General features: G+C 40.7%; 1 long non-coding RNA gene across 1 annotated transcript; it reads right to left on the bottom strand.

Moving 5' to 3' along the window:
• Window positions 1-11,311: 11,311 nt before the first annotated feature.
• Window positions 11,312-15,858, bottom strand: LOC145512123 (uncharacterized). The gene is made up of 4 exons (XR_014058313.1): window positions 15,688-15,858; window positions 14,155-14,202; window positions 12,865-12,979; window positions 11,312-12,594 (listed from the first exon to the last, which is right to left on the bottom strand). It is a non-coding gene; the product is annotated as an uncharacterized LOC145512123 (long non-coding RNA).
• Window positions 15,859-16,193: the final 335 nt, after the last annotated feature.

The raw sequence follows: 16,193 nt of genomic DNA on the forward strand, positions 1-16,193 counted from the left end.
ATCAGTCCTCCTAATGAAAAGTCAGGACAGATTTCCTTCAGGATGGACTGGTTGGATCTCCTTGCAGTTCAAGGGGCACTCAAGAGTCTTCTCCAACACCACAGTTCAAAAGCATCAATTCTTTGGCGCTCAGCTTTCTTTATAGTCCAACTCTCACATCCATACATGACCACTGGAAAAACCATAGCCTCAACTAGACGGACCTTTGCTGGCACAGTAATGTCTCTCCTTTTTAATATGCTTTCTAGGTTGGTCATAATTTTTCTTCCAAGGAGCAAGCGTCTTTTAATTTCATGGCTGCAGTCACCATCTGCAGTGATTTTGGAACTGAAAAAAAAAAAGAAGGCCTGTCACTGTTTCCACTGTTTCCTCATCTATTTGCCATGAAGTAATGGGACCAGATGCTATGATCTTAGTTTTCTGAATGTTGAGTTTTAAGCCAACTTTTTCACTCTCCTTTTTCGCTTTCATCAAGAGGCTCTTTAGTTCTTCTTCCCTGACCCCCTCAGTCAGTCTCTCCCGTCAGGAAGCTTCCATAAGCCTCTTATACTTCTCCATCAGAGGGCAGGCAGAATGAAAACCACAATCACAGTAAACTAACCAGTCTGATCACACTGACCACAACCTTGTCTAACTCAATGAAATTATGAGCCATGCTTGTAGGGCCACCGAAGACAGGTGGGTTGTGGTGTAGAGTTCTGACAGAATGTGGTCCACTGGAGAAGGGAATGGCAAACCACTTCAGTATCCTTGCCTTGAGAACCCCATGAACAGTATGAAAAAGCAAAAAGACAGGACACTGAAAGATGAACTCACAAGGTCAGTAGATGCCAAATGTGCTCCTGGAGATCAGTGGACAAATAACTCCAGAAAGAATGAAGAGACGGAGCCAAAGCAAAAACAACACCCAGTTGTGGACGGGACTACTGATGGAAGTAAAGTCCGATGCTGTAAAGAACAATATTGGATAGGAACTTAGGTCCATGAATCAAGGCAAATTGGAAGTGGTTAAACAGGAGATGGCAAGAGTGAACATCGACATGCTAGGAATCAGCGAACTAAAATGGACTGAAATGGGTGAATTTAACTCAGATGACCATGATATCTACTACTGTGGGCAAGAATCTCTTAGAAGAAATGGAGTAGCCATCATGGTCAACAAAAGAGTCTGAAATGCAGTACTTGGATGCAATCTCAAAAACGACAGAATGATCTCTGTTCGTTTCCATGGCAAACCATTCAATATCACAGTAATCCAAGTCTATGCCCTGACAAGTAATGCTGAAGAAGCTGAAGTCAAACGGTTCTATGAAGACCTACAGGACCTTCTAGAACTAACACCCAAAAGAGCTGTCCTTTTCGTTATAAGGGACTGGAATGCAAAAGTAGAAAGTCAAGAAACATCTGGAGTAACAGGCAAATTTGGCCTTGGAGTACAGAATGAAGCAGGACAAAGGCTAATAGAACTTTTCCAAGAGAATGCACTGCTCATAGCAAACATCCTCCTCCAACAACACAAGAGAAGACTCTACACATGGACATCACCTGATGGTCAATACCGAAATCAGATTGATTTCCAAAGATGGAGAAGCTCTATACTGTCAGCAAAAACAAGACAGGGAGATGACTGCTGCTCAGATCATGAACTCCTTATTGCCAAATTCAGACTTAAACTGAAGAAATAGGGAAAACCACTAGACCATTCAGTTCAGTTCACTTCAGTCACTCAGCTGTGTCCAACTCTTTGTGACCCCATGGACTGCAGCATACTAGGCCTCCCTGTCCATCACCAACTCCCAGAGATTACTCAAACTCATGTCCATTGAGTCGGTGATGCCATCGAACCACCTCATTCTCTGTCATCCCTGTCTCCTCCTGCCTTCAATCTTTCCCAGCATCAGGGTCTTTTTAAATGAGTCAGCTCTTGCCATCATGTGGCCAAAGTGTTGGAGTTTCAGCTTCAGCATCAGTCCAACCAATGAACGCCGAGGACTGATTTCCTTTAGCATGGACCGGTTGGATCTCCTTGCAGTCCAAGGGACTCTCAAGAGTCTTCTCCAACACCACAGTTCAAAAGCATCAATTCTTCAGTGCTCAGCTTTCTTTATAGTCCAACTCTCACATCCAAACATGACTACTGGAAAAACCGTAGCCTTGATTAACATACCTTTGTAGGCAAAATAATGTCTCTGCTTTTTTATATGCTATCTAGGCTGGTCATAACTTGTCTTCCAAGGGGTAAGCATCTTTTAATTTCATGGCTGCAGTCACCATCTGCAGTGATTTTAGAGTCCAAAAAAATAAAATCTGCCACTGTTTCCACTGTTTCCCCATCTATTTGCCATGAAGTGATGGGACCAGATGCCATGATCTTAGTTTTCTGAATGTTGAGCTTTAAGCCAACTTTTTCACTCTCCTCCTTCACTTTCATCAAGAGGTTCTTTAGTTCCTCTTCACTTTCTGCCATAAGGGTGGTGTCATCTGCATATCTGAGGTTATTGATATTTCTCCAGGCAATCTTGATTTCAGCTTGTGCTTCATCCAGCCCAGCGTTTCTCATGATGTACTCTGCATATAAGCTAAATAAGCAAGGTGACAAGATACAGCCTCGACGTACTCCTTTTCCTATTTGGAACCAGTCTGTTTTTCCATGTACAGTTCTAATTGTTGCTTCCTGATCTGCATGCAGGTTTCTCAAGAGGCAAGTCAGGTGGTCTGGTATGCCCCTCTCTTTCAGAATTTTCCACAGTTTATTGTGATCCATCCAGTCAAAGGCTTTGGCATAGTCAATAAAGCAGAAATAGATGTTTTTCTGGAACTCTCTTGCTTTTTTCATGATCCAGTGGATGTTGGCAGTTTGATTTCTGGTTCCTCTGTCTTTTCTAAAACCAGCTTGAACAACTGGAAGTTCACGGTTCACGTATTGCTGAAGCCTGGCTTGAAGAATTTTGAGCATAGCTGCTGCTGCTGCTAAGTCGCTTCAGTCGTGTCCGACTCTGTGCGAAACCATAGATGGCAGCCCACCAGGCTCCGCCATCCCTGGGATTCTCCTGGCAAGAACACTGGAGTGGGTTGCCATTTCCTTCTCCAATCCATGAAAGTGAAAAGTGAAAGTGAAGTCGCTCAGTCGTGTCTGACTCTTATCGACCCCATGGACTGCAGTCTAACAGGCTCCTCTGTCCACGGGATTTTCCATTACTTTGCTATTATGTGAGATGAGTGCAATTGTGTGGTAGTTTGAGCATTCTTTGCCATTGCCTTTCTTAGGTATTGGAATGAAAAGTTACCTTTTCCAGTCCTGTGGCCACTGCTGAGTTTTCCAAATTTGCTGGCATATTGAGTGCAACACTTTCACAGCATCATCTTTCAGGATTTGAAATAGCTTAACTGGAATTCCATCACCTCCTCTAGCTTTGTAGTGATGCTTTCTAAGGCCCACTTGACTTCACATTCCAGGACGTCTGGCTCTAGGTGAGTGATCACACCATCGTGATTATCTGGGTCGTGAACATCTTTTTTGTACAGTTCTTCTGTGTATTCTTGCCACATCTTAACATTTTCTGTTTCTGTTAAGTCCATAACATTTATGTCCTTTATTGATCCCATCTTTGCATGAAATGTTTCCTTGGTATCTCTGGTTTTCTTGAAGAGATCTCTAGTCTTTCCCATTCTATTGTTTTCCTCTATTTCTTTGTGTTGATCACTGAGGAAGGCTTTCTTACCTCTCCTTGCTATTCTTTAGAACTCTGCATTCAAATGAGAATATCTTTCCTTTTCTCCTTTGCTTTTCGCTTCTCTTCTTTTCACAGCTATTTGTAAGGCCTCCTCAGACAGCCATTTTGCGTTTTTGCATTTCTTTCTCTTGGATATGGTCTTGATCCTTGTCTCCTGTACAATGTCATGAACCTAGGTCCATAGTTCATCAGGCACTCTGTCTATCAGATCTAATCCCTTAAATCTATTTCTCACTTCCACTGTATAATTGTAAGGGATTTCATTTAGGTCATACCTGATGGTTCAGTGGTTTTCCCTACTTTCTCCAACTTAAGTCTGAATTTGGCAATAAGGAGTTCATGATCTGAGCCACAGTCAGCTCCTGTTTTTTTCTGACTGTATAGAGCTTCTCCATCTTTGGCTGCAAAGAATATAATCAATCTGATTTTGGTGTTGACCATCTGGTGATGTCCATGTGCAGAGTCTTCTCTTGTGTTGTTGGAAGAGGGTGTTTGCTATGACCAGTGCGTTCTCTTGGCAGAACTCTATTAACCTTTGTCCTGCTTCATTCTGTACTCCAAGGCCAAATTTGCCTGTTACTCTAGGAGTTTCTTGACTTCCTACTTTTGCATTCCAGTCCCCTATAATGAAATGGACAGCTTTTTTGGGTTTTAATTCTAGAAGGTCTTTTAGGTCTTCACAGAACCATTCACCTGCAGCTTCTTCAGCATTACCGGTTGGGGCATAGATTTGAATTACCATGATATTGAATGGTTTGCCTAGAAAACAAACAGAGATCATTCTGTCATTTTTGAGATTGCATCCAAGTACTACATTTCGGACTCTTGTTGACTATGACATTTCTTCTAAGGAATTCTTGCCCACAGTAGTAGATATCATGGTCATCTGAGTTAAATTCACCCATTCCAGTCCATTTTAGTTTGCTGATTCCTAAAATGTCGATGTTCACTCTTGCCATCTCCTGTTTGACCACTTCCAATTTGCCCTGATTCATGGACCTAACATTCTAGGTTCCTATGTAATATTGCTCTTTACAGCATTGGACCTTGCTTCCATCACCAGTTACATCCACAACTGGGTGTTGTTTTAGCTTTGGCTCCGTGTCTTCAATCATTCTGGAGTTATTTCTCCACTGATCTCCAGGAGCATGTTGGGCACCTACTGACCTGGGGAGTTCATCTTTCAGTGCCCTATCTTTTTGCCTTTTCATGCTGTTCATGGGATTCTCAAGGCAGGAATACTGAAATGGTTTGTCATTCCCTTCTCTGGTGGACAACATTTTGTCAGAAATCTCCACCATGACACACCCGTCTTGGGTGGCCCTACATGGCATGGTTCATAGTTTCATTGAGTTAGACAAGGCTGTGGTCCATATGCTTAGATTGGTTAGTTTCTGTGATTGTGGCTTTCAGTCTGTCTGCCCTCTGATGCTCTCTCTCAGTGACTACCATCTTACTTGGTTTTCTCTTACCTTGGATGTGGGGTATCTCTTCACAGCTGCTCAGCAAAGTGCAGCCACTGCTCCTTACCTTGGAACTGATGGAGAAGCTCTATACAGTCAGAAAAAACAAGACTGGGAGTTGACTGTGGCTCAGATCATGAACTCCTTATTGCCAAATTCAGACTTAAATTGAAGAAAGTAGGGAAAACCACTAGACAACTCAGGTATGACCTAAATCAAATCCCTTACAATTATACAGTGGAAGTGAGAAATAGATTTAAGGGATTAGATCTGATAGACAGAGTGCCTGATGAACTATGGATGGATGTTTGTGACATTGTACAGGAGACAGGGATCAAGACCATCCCTATGGAAAAGAAATGCAAAAAAGCAAAATGGCTGTCTGAGGAGGCCTTACAAATAGCTGTGAAAAGAAGAGAAGCGAAAAGCAAAGGAGAAAAGGAAAGATATTCCCATTTGAATGCAGAGTTCTAAAGAATAGCAAGGAGAGGTAAGAAAGCCTTCCTCAGCAATCAATGCAAAGAAATAGAGGAAAACAACAGAATGGGAAAGACTAGAGATCTTTTCAAGAAAGTTAGAGACACCAAGGGAACATTTCATGCAAAGATGGGCTCGATAAAGGACAGAAATTGTATGTACCTAACAGGAGCAAAAGATATCAAGAAGATGTGGCAAGAATACACAGAAGAACTGTACAAAAAAGATCTTCATGAACCAGATAATCACGATGATGTGATCACTCACCTACAACCAGACATCCTGGAAGGTGAGGTCAAGTGGGCCTTAGAAGGCATCACTATGAACAAAGCTAGAGGAGGTGATGGAATTCCAGTTGAGCTATTTCAAATCCTGAAAGATGATGCTGTGAAAGTGCTGCACTGGATATGCCAGCAAATTTGGAAAACTCAGCAGTGGCCACAGGATTGGAAAAGGCCAATTTTCATCCCAATCCCTAAGAAAGGCAATGGCAAAGAATGCTCAAACTAGCACACAATTGCACTCATCTCACATAATAGCAAAGTAATCCTCAAAATTCTCCAAGCCAGGCTTCAGCAATACATGAACCGTGAACTTCTAGATGTTCAAGTTGGTTTTAGAAAAGACAGAGGAACCAAAGATCAAACTGCCAACATCCACTGGATCATCGAAAAAGCAAGAGAGTTCCAAAAAAACATCTATTTCTGCTTTATTGACTATGCCAAAGCATTTGACTGTGTGGATCACAATAAACTGTGGAAAATTCTTCAAGAGATGGGCATACCAGACCAGCTGACCTGCCTCTTGAGAAACCTGTATGCAGGTCAGGAAGCAACAGTTAGAACCGGACATGGAACAAAAGACTGGTTGCAAATAGGAAAAGGAGTATGTCAAGGCTGTACATTGTCACCCTACTTGTTTAACTTATATGCAGAGTACCTCATGAGAAACGCTGGGCTGGAAGAAGCACAAGCTGGAATCAAGATTGCTGGGAGAAATATCAATAACCTCAGATATGCAGATGACACCACCCTTATGGCAGAAAGTGAAGAGGAACTAAAGAGCCTCTTGATGAAAGAGGAGAGTGAAAAAGTTGGCTTAAAGCTCAACATTCAGAAAACTAAGATCATGGCATCTGGTCCCATCACTTCATGGCAAATAGATGGGGAAACAGTGGAAACAGTGGCAGAGTTTATTTTTGGGGGCTCCAAAATCACTGCAGATGGTGATTGCAGCCATGAAATTAGAAGACGCTTACTCCTTGGAAGGAAGGTTATGACCAACCTAGATCACATATTTAAAAGCGGAGACATTACTTTGCCAACAAAGGTCCGTCTAGTGAAGGCTATGGTTTTTTGCAGTGGTCATGTTTGGATGTGAGAGTTGGACGGTGAAGAAAGCTGAGCACCAAAGAATTGATGCTTTTGAACTGTGGTGTTGGAGAAGACTCTTGAGAGTCCCTTGGACCACAAGGAGGGGCCAAGAGAGGATGAGATGGTTGGATGGCATCACCGACTCGATGGACATGAGTTTGGGTAAACTCCGGGAGTTGGTGATGGACAGGAAGACCTGGTGTGCTGCGGTTCATGGGTTGGCAAAGTGTCACACACGACTGAGTGACTGAACTGAACTGAACTGGACCTGATGGGAGAGACTGAGTGAGGGGGAAACTGAGTCTTGTTCTGAGGGGCGGGGCCAGGATCAGTAAATCTTTAATCCAATCTTCTGTTGATGGGTGGAGCTTTGTCCCCTCCCTGTTCTTTATCGGGGGCCAAACTATGGTGAAGGTAATGAAGATAATGGTGACCTCCCTCAAAAGATCCCATGCATACACTGCTACACTCAGTGCTCCCAGCCCTGCAGCAGGTCACCACCGACCCATGCCTCCACTGGAGACTCCTGGACACCCACAGGCAAGTCTCTTGTGCGGTCATTGTTCTTTTCTCTGGCGTCCTAGTGTACAAGGTTCTGTTGTGTCCTCCAAAAGTCTTTTCCCCAGTCCTATGTAAGTTCCGGCAGCTCTATGGTGGGGTTAATGATGACTTCCTCCAAGAAGACTTATTCCATACCCACACCCAGAGCCCCTGTCCCTCCAGCAGTCCACTGCTGACCCGTACCTCCACAGGAGATGCTCAAACAGAGTTCTGTCTCAGTCTCTGTGGGGTCCCTGCTTCCTGGTGTGCACAAGGTTTGTTTGAGCCCTCTGAGCGTCTCTGATGGGAATGGGGATTGATTCTAAACACGAATTCGCCCCTCATACCGTCTTGCTGGGGCTTCTCCTTTGCCCTTGGACGTAGGGTATCTACTCTTGGCCGCTCGCCGCTCCAGCACCGTGCAGCCACTGCTTGCAGCTCCTGTGACCTAAATCAAATCGCTTAGGATTATACAGTGGGAGTGAGAAATAGATTCTAGGGATTAGATCTGATAGAGTGCCTGAAGAACTATGGATGGAGGTTCGTGACATTGTACAGGAGGCAGGGAGCTAGACCATCCCCAAGAAAAAGAAATGCAAAAAGGCAAAGTGGTTGTCTGAGGGGCCTTACAAATAGCTGTGAATGGAAGAGAAGCGAAAGACAAAGGAGAAAAGGAAAGATATACCCATTTGAATGCAGAGTTCCAAAGAATAGCAAGGAGAGACCAGAAAGCCTTCCTCAGTGATGTGTGCAAAGAAATAGAATAAAACAATAGAATGGGAAAGACTAGAGATCTCTTCAAGAAAATTAGAGATACCAAGAGGATATTTCATGCAAAGATGGGCACAATAAAGGACAGAAATGGTATGGACCTAACAGAAGCAGAAGATATTAAGAAGAGGTGGCAAGAATACACAGAAGAACTGTACAAAAGAGATCTTCAAGACCCAGATAATCACGATGGTGTGATCACTCACCTAGAGCCAGACATTCTGGAATGCGAAGCCAAGTGGGCCTTAGGAAGCATCACTACGAACAAAGCTAGAGGAGGTGATGGAATTCTAGTTGAGCTATTTCAAATCCTGAAAGATGATGCTGTGAAAGTGCTGCACTCAATATGTAGGCAAATTTGGAAACTCAGCAGTGGCCACAGGACTGGAAAAGATCAGCTTTCATTCCAATCCCAAAGAAAGGCAATGGCAAAGAATGCTCAAACTACCACACAATTGCACTCATCTCACATAATAGCAAAGTAATGCTCAAAATTCTCCAAGCCAGGCTTCAGCAGTACATGAACCATGAACTTCCAGATGTTCAAGCTGGTTTTAGAAAAGACAGAGGAACCAGAGATCAAATTGCTAACATCCGCTAGATCATCGGAAAAGCAAGAGAGTACCAGAAAAACATCTACTTTTGCTTTATTGACTATGCCAAAACTTTTGACTGTGTGGACCACAACAGACTGTGGAAAATTCTGAAAGAGATGGGAATACCAGACCATCTGACCTGTCTCTTGAGAAACCTGTATGCAGGTCAGGAAGCAACAGTTAGAACTGGACATGGAACAACAGACTGGTTCCAAATAGGGAAACAAGTACATCAATGCTCTATATTGTCAGCATACTTATTTAACTTATATGCAGAGTACATCATGCAAAATGCTGGGCTGGAAGAAGCACAAGCTGGAATCAAGATTGCCAGGAGAAATATCAATAACCTCAGATATGCAGATGACACCTCCCTTATGGCAGAAACTGAAGAAGAACTAAAGAGCCTCTTTATGAAAGTGAAAGGGAAGTCCTACATCTGAATAAATTTGAGTATTAAAGATTTAGGTAAATAGCAAAGAGATTGAACTATTTCTCCAAGGCCGAGAGGAACATTCTAGAATGAAAACCAGAGTATGTGTTTCAGATTTCAGTTCTGGCTCAGCTTGGAAAAGTTAAAACAGGTACTTGTTTTCTAAGTAGCTTATTTCCTCGTCGAGCCCACTGCTGGCCATTCCTGGTTGAAGGTGTTTTCTCCTTCACAGACCCGAGTTGTCCCGTGAGCACTGTGACAGGGTTTGCTGGGCTCACATCTTCTTTATCAGATACATACGTGAGGGCAGAGCCCATGACTCATCCTTCTTTGTATCTATCCCCTACAATTTCTTGAACTGGAAGCACCCAAATAAACAAGATCAACAAAATCTGATCATTTTAGAACTTGATGAAAACCATGAATATCCACTATGCCATTCTCACTGCTTTGGTGTATAATTGGAAATTTTCATATAAAAAGTTTTAAAAAAGACATCCAAGAAACTTCTGCTTCAAGATAGTCGACTAAGTACAAGTGTTTATGTCCTTCTCTCTGTAGTCCAGTAAAATGTCAGCAGCAGGGCTTAATTTTCAATGAAACTTACAAGGGTTAAGCTTCAAAGGCCCCCATTTACACACGCCCTTTCCAAGGTCCTGGAAGGTGCCTTAGCAATATGTTCATGTGTTTGTATTTTTTCTCCTCTATCACAGTTCTTCTTATGTCTGGTAGTATTAGAGTGGTTGGAATAATTTTGAGGTTCCAGTTAAAAGGAAGTTGAGTTTGAGATACTAGTTGTTAGAATTGAGTGGGAGGATATTTATATGATTCACAGTCACTTCTGTGAGTAGCATTTTATTGTTAACAATCACTGTAGAAGAATAGCTTCCAGCTATCTGCCTCCAGCCCACTGTCTGCTCTTGCAGGATTGTAACACCAAGGTGCAGGGCCAGAGGTTGTGTGGCAATATGAACACATCCTATGTCATTTGTACCAGAAGAATGTATAGAGCCAGAAGCTAGTTTGTGGGAAATTATTCCAAATTTTATAATTCCTATAAATGAAACCTAATAGAAGCATCCCCAAATGTGATTACAATCTTAAAAATTACAAGTTGTCAAGCTGGGAAAAAAAAAAACTATTAGCAATAAAAATTTTTTTGATCAACCATACTTGAAGAAAGACTGAATGATCTGTTCAGTTGATACAAATATGATAAAACTAAATAACTGTCATATGCAAAAAAAAGAATAGAGCATCTAGACAAAAAGTGTAAGGAAATAGTATTATAGAAATTATATCAGGTAGTAAAATAATAAACCTATTATGTTGTTTCTTGGATTTTGTGATGCTTGTGGATTTTATGTTAGCATTCCAAAATGTGTAATTTGTTGTGGTTCTTTTCTCATTCTAAATAAATACTTACTTTCATACTTAAATTTGTATTCACATTTTGTATTTTTTCTCTTACATGGGGACAGAAAAATTCATCTCCCATAAGACATGGATCCCTGAAATTATAATTGGGGACTTCAACATCCCTCTCTCAGCAACTGATAAAACTAGAAATCATAAAATGAGCAAAGATATAGAAGACCTAAACAGTACAATCAAACAATAGAATCTAAATGACATTTATAGAACACTCTACCCACAACAGCAGAATGAACATTTTTTTTCTTCAAGCACCAATAATAGACCAAATGCTAGGTCAGAAAACAAATGTTAACACATTTAAGAATTGACATAAGTATGTTCTCTGATCTTTATGAAACTGAATTAAAAATCAATGAAAGGCAACAGGAAATTTTCCAAATACTTGGAAATTAAACACCACACTTTAAAATCATACCTTGCTTGAGTTCCCTGGCAGTCCATTGGTTAGGACTCCACTTTCACTGCCAAGGGCCTGCATGCAATCCTTGGTTGGGGAATTAAGATCCCACAAGCCACACCGAAAACACACACACACACACATATATATACACCTTGTCAAAGAAGTCCCAAAGAAAATTTTAAAAAACAAACAAAAACCAAAAAACACAGAACTGAATGAAAACAAAAATACAACATATTAAAATTTCTGGGTTACAGCTAAAGTAGTACTAAGAAGGTAATTTACACATTAAATATTACTCAGAAAAATGTGACATATTACATTAGGAAAGTCTCATTTCAATAACCTCAAGAAGTTAGAAAAAAAGAAAGAGCAGAAATCAATGACATTGGAAAACAAAATAAAACAAACAAATGCAACAAACACTAGTTAATAGACTTCTAGCAAGACTGCAAAATAAAAAGGGAGAAGACATAAATTGTCAATATCAGTAATAAAACAGCTTATCATTATAATTTCTGCAATCTTAAATAAGGAAATATCACAAACTTATAATTCAACAGTTTAGAATAGACCAATTCTACAAACTACCAAAGCTCAAACAAGATGAAATAGAGTAATCCGATAACCATTAAAGAAACTGAACTTGTCACTGTAATTCCCTGGAAAACGAAATGGCGAAGACTCCTCTGGTGGTCCAGTAGTTAAGAATCTGCCTGCCTATGCAGGGGACACAGGTTCAACCCCTGGTCCAGGAAGACCCCACATGCATGGAGCTCCTAAGCTCATGTGCCAGGACTGCTGAAGCCTGTGCTCTGCAACGAGAGAAACCACAGGCCCGTGGCTACTAAGTGTTCATAAAAGGGAACACATCCATGAATGTTAAGAATGGGAGCATGGTCAAGAGTGAGAGATTTTGCCAGATATCTGTAAGACAAGAAGTGAGAGAAGAACAAGATGGAGGAAACACTCCAGCCCAGAACATAAAGGGAGGAAGACTGCAGTGAAGGATCACGGCAGAGGCAGTTGCTAGTACTTCCTGGAGAAGTCTAGCAAAGATACAGGTTAGCAAGTGATAGTCACAAGCAGAAATGGGAAATGCAGCACTGTCAACACTAGTGTTTCCCAACCATTTTTTTTTTCCAACCATTTTTATGTCATGGGACATGTGGGAAATAATAGTATGTGTAAGGGATGGTTTTAAGAAAGTAATTCTCAGATCACCAAATTTCATGACTTTCATCCAAAACTGATTTACCTGAGAAGGCATCCTGACTTATACACACTGGTTCTTTGTCAACTCCATTTTCACAATAGCTTTCCCACAACTTTACCAAAGAGCAACAAGCATTTCTGAGAGTTTCACTGCCCTGCATGCCAAACAAAAGAATAATTTAACATTTATTAATGCTCTATTTATGTCCCTAGTCTGTCTCATTACGACACTGATTTCTAACAAATTTTACTTTTTGTGTTAGTAATTTTTCTTTGATCAATAAGAATAATTTTAAAACACATTACCTTATGCTTATAAAAATAAAAGCACAAGAAATTAAATTAGTTTCTAGCAGAGAAATCTGATAGAATTATCAGTGATTTTCAGACACTTGCACTTCTGGATAAGATAAAGTAACACGTACCAGGCACACCCTCAAGCTTTAAACAACCCCAAGCTGGGAAGAATATGTGAAGCAATGGTTTTGTCTTTTCGTTTGTTCTGAGGCACTGGACACCTGGCAGTAGAGAACACGAGCCCTGAAAGGCAGGAAGCAAGTACCTTAGATGTTTCTCTTGCTTGTTTGCTCTCAGGAGGCCAACTGACATGTTGTGAGAGGCTCTATACAGAGGTCTAGATGGCAAAGAACAGAGGAGGCTCCTGGCTAAAAGCCAGCAAAGTACTGAGGTTCTTAGTCCAACAGGTCCCAAGGAATGTAATCCCTCCAACAATCATGTGAGTGAGCCTGGAAGTGGATCTTCTCCCATCAAGCCTTCAGATGATAGCACAGCCCTGGCTAACAGCTTCACAGAAAGACCCTGAATAATAGTGAAAGTGAAAGTCGCTCAGTCATGTCCGACTCTTTGAGACCCTATAGACTATACAGTCCATGGAATTCTCCAGGCCAGAATACTGGAGTGGGTAGCCGTTCCTTTCTCCAGGGGATCTTCCCAACCCAGGGATCGAACTCAGGTCTCCCACGTTGCAGGCAGATTCTTTACCAGCTGAGCCATGAGGGAAGCCCCCTGAGTCGTAGGCAGCCAACTAATTCATAAACATGCTCAACTTCCTGATCTATAGAAACTGTGAAACAGTAGCTATTGTTTTTAGCTGCTAAGTCTTTTGAGTAATTTGTTACACAGCAATAGATTAATTCAGGAAGACCGACCCCAAAAGAGATGGGATCAATTTCATTTCTAACACTGCCGGAATTGGTCAAAGAGCAAGCTTAAAATTCTTTATCAGATAACTAATTACACATTTTAATTCTTTCTTTTCTATTTCTTGTACCTGTTTCAACTTTTCTTTCATGATAGAATAAACTGCCCTTTTTCTAAGCTGCATCTATTTTTTAAAGTTTACCAACTAAAGTGATTAAATGTAATAAAGTAAGCAGCCAGAGATACTTGCTTTTCCATCTAATGATAGAAAAGAAAGAAAAAGAAAACACTCCATCCGGGTAGAATTTGATAATTAGCCATATCCAATTCCTGGACATCTGGCTTTCAAACGAAACTGAACATAGTAATGTCTGTTTCCCAGGGCATTGTTTTTACTGAAAATGCAATTTATTGTCTTGGTCTTTAAAAGGATAACATCAATGCACTTTAACATATCAAGTTAACAAAGATTTGTCTCAGTTCTTTTTACATGTTATCATTATAGAAAAGTTGTAAACTACAGAAAATCACAAGAAGGAAAAAAAAAAACTCACCATCCAAGATAACTGTTCACATTTTGATGGCAATCTTTTCAGATTTGGCTTTAAAAATAAAAGGAATTTCAGAATAACAGTATTTTCCCTGAACAACAAATTCTCATTAAGGACACAATACTTTAATGGATGAAATTTAATGAAGAATATCAAACCATTTATTCCACTGAAATTCATATCCATTTTCTCATACAGTTTAAAGTGTGGCTTGTGACAATGGATATTTTAGCCCTGACAATCAGTCTGAGTAGCTCAGGAAAATATCTCGTAAGGCTAGAGCAGCCCTGGCAGCATATTGAGGGTAGCGGGGCTCAGAGAAACAGCATATGACTGCACCCGCTCTCCATTCATGCTGCCTCTGTTGCTACAGAATCTGTGGTGGGGGAGGGGCTCATGGCCTTGCACTTGAATCCTTAATGGACTGGAGCCAACTCAAAGAAGTGCTAGAGAACTGATTGCTAAATTTCAGGAGTTCTGTGAGCTAGCTCCAAAACAAAGTCATTATTAAAAATTAAAGGATGTAAGCTTTCAATTAAATAAATTCTATTCAAAGCTAAGGTCATAAATACATAAAAGTCATCATTTTTAATCATTCACATTTTGCTGGTGCCTGTGTTCCTGATGCTGTTTCTATCTACTGCATCCACATTGTGGAAATAGGGTATAATGGTGTGCCAGAGGACATCTCTTCATACAGTGTTTTCACCTTGGTAGTTTGGAATCCTTCAGGGTGAGAGTATTTAAACCATGGCAATAGAAGAAAGCTCCAAATTTGGGCTCACGTTTTTTTTTGTTGTTGTTGATTATATAGGGACAGAAAAATTGTTAACAATGTAGAATAAAATTTTAAAAATGTTGTGTCTATAACTGTTATATTGTGACCAGCACAAAGTTCAAGGAACTATTCCTTCAGTACTCAAAAACTATTATCAAATTAATCCAAGTCACTCAGGTCATTGATTAATGAGTCAAGAGCCAACACAATCTCTGTTGTTTCACTTTCATCTCAATCATTAATGTTAATGAAAATATCAGCCAAGATTCTTGCAAAACTACATTTGTTTATTATTTACAATGGTATGTTGGCTACAGATATGAAAGGGAAAGTCGCTCAGTCATGTCCAACTCTTTGCAACCCGATGGACTATACAGTCCATGGAATTCTCTAGGCCAGAATACTGGAGTGGGTAGCCTATCCCTTCTCCAGCAGATCTTCCCAACACAGGAATTGAACCAGCGTCTCTGGCATTGCAGGCGGATTCTTTACCAAGTGAGCTACTAGGGAAGCCTACAGATACCAAAGTTCAGCAAAAATCAATGAAACTATGATGGAAATCAACTGGCTATATGGAACTGACACTAAAGAATGATGTAAATTTTATTAGTATTTGCAAACTATATTTTCTATACCCTTCATATCAGTAGAGTTTAAAATGAATCTGTGTGTTAATATGTGTGCTTCACAAAGCTGGCTATTAATCATTTACTAATACATTACTGATCAGAGCAAATGCTTCCCTTTGCCCCACTCACCATAGCCTCTAGCAGATCCCTTTCAGCTACACACAGATTGATAAATAGGGAAAAGAAATGAAGGAAAAGAGCTGGTGGAGAGCAGAAAATGGAGGAAGAAAAAGAAGAGAAAGAAAGGAAAAAGAAAGTTCTCCCTGTCTTGTCTTTCATGATCAGTCAGCAGCTCTCAACAAGATAAGAGGCAAACCATTGCCCAACTGTTGTGACCTGAGTCACAAACACTCATGGGGTTAGCGGGTGACCTCACTTTTAGAGAGCTAAGGAGCCAGCAGTCTCCAGCAATAGTGACCATGCTGATGCTCGGTCAGAGGTCATTTTAGGGTTTTTTGCTTGTTTTTCACATTAAAGATATAAAGGTATAATTTATATACAGTAAAAGTCACCACAGAGTACAGTTCTATGTTTTGATAAATCCATACAGTTACACAACTACCACTGCAATCAAGACATAGAACATTTCCATCATCTCCCCAAATTCACTTGGGCTTGTTTGTGACCAACCCTTC

The sequence above is a fragment of the Giraffa tippelskirchi genome, chromosome 7, assembly GCF_054371585.1.
Source record: "Giraffa tippelskirchi isolate mGirTip1 chromosome 7, T2T-mGirTip1v1.2.pri, whole genome shotgun sequence".
Lineage (NCBI taxonomy): Eukaryota > Metazoa > Chordata > Mammalia > Artiodactyla > Giraffidae > Giraffa > Giraffa tippelskirchi.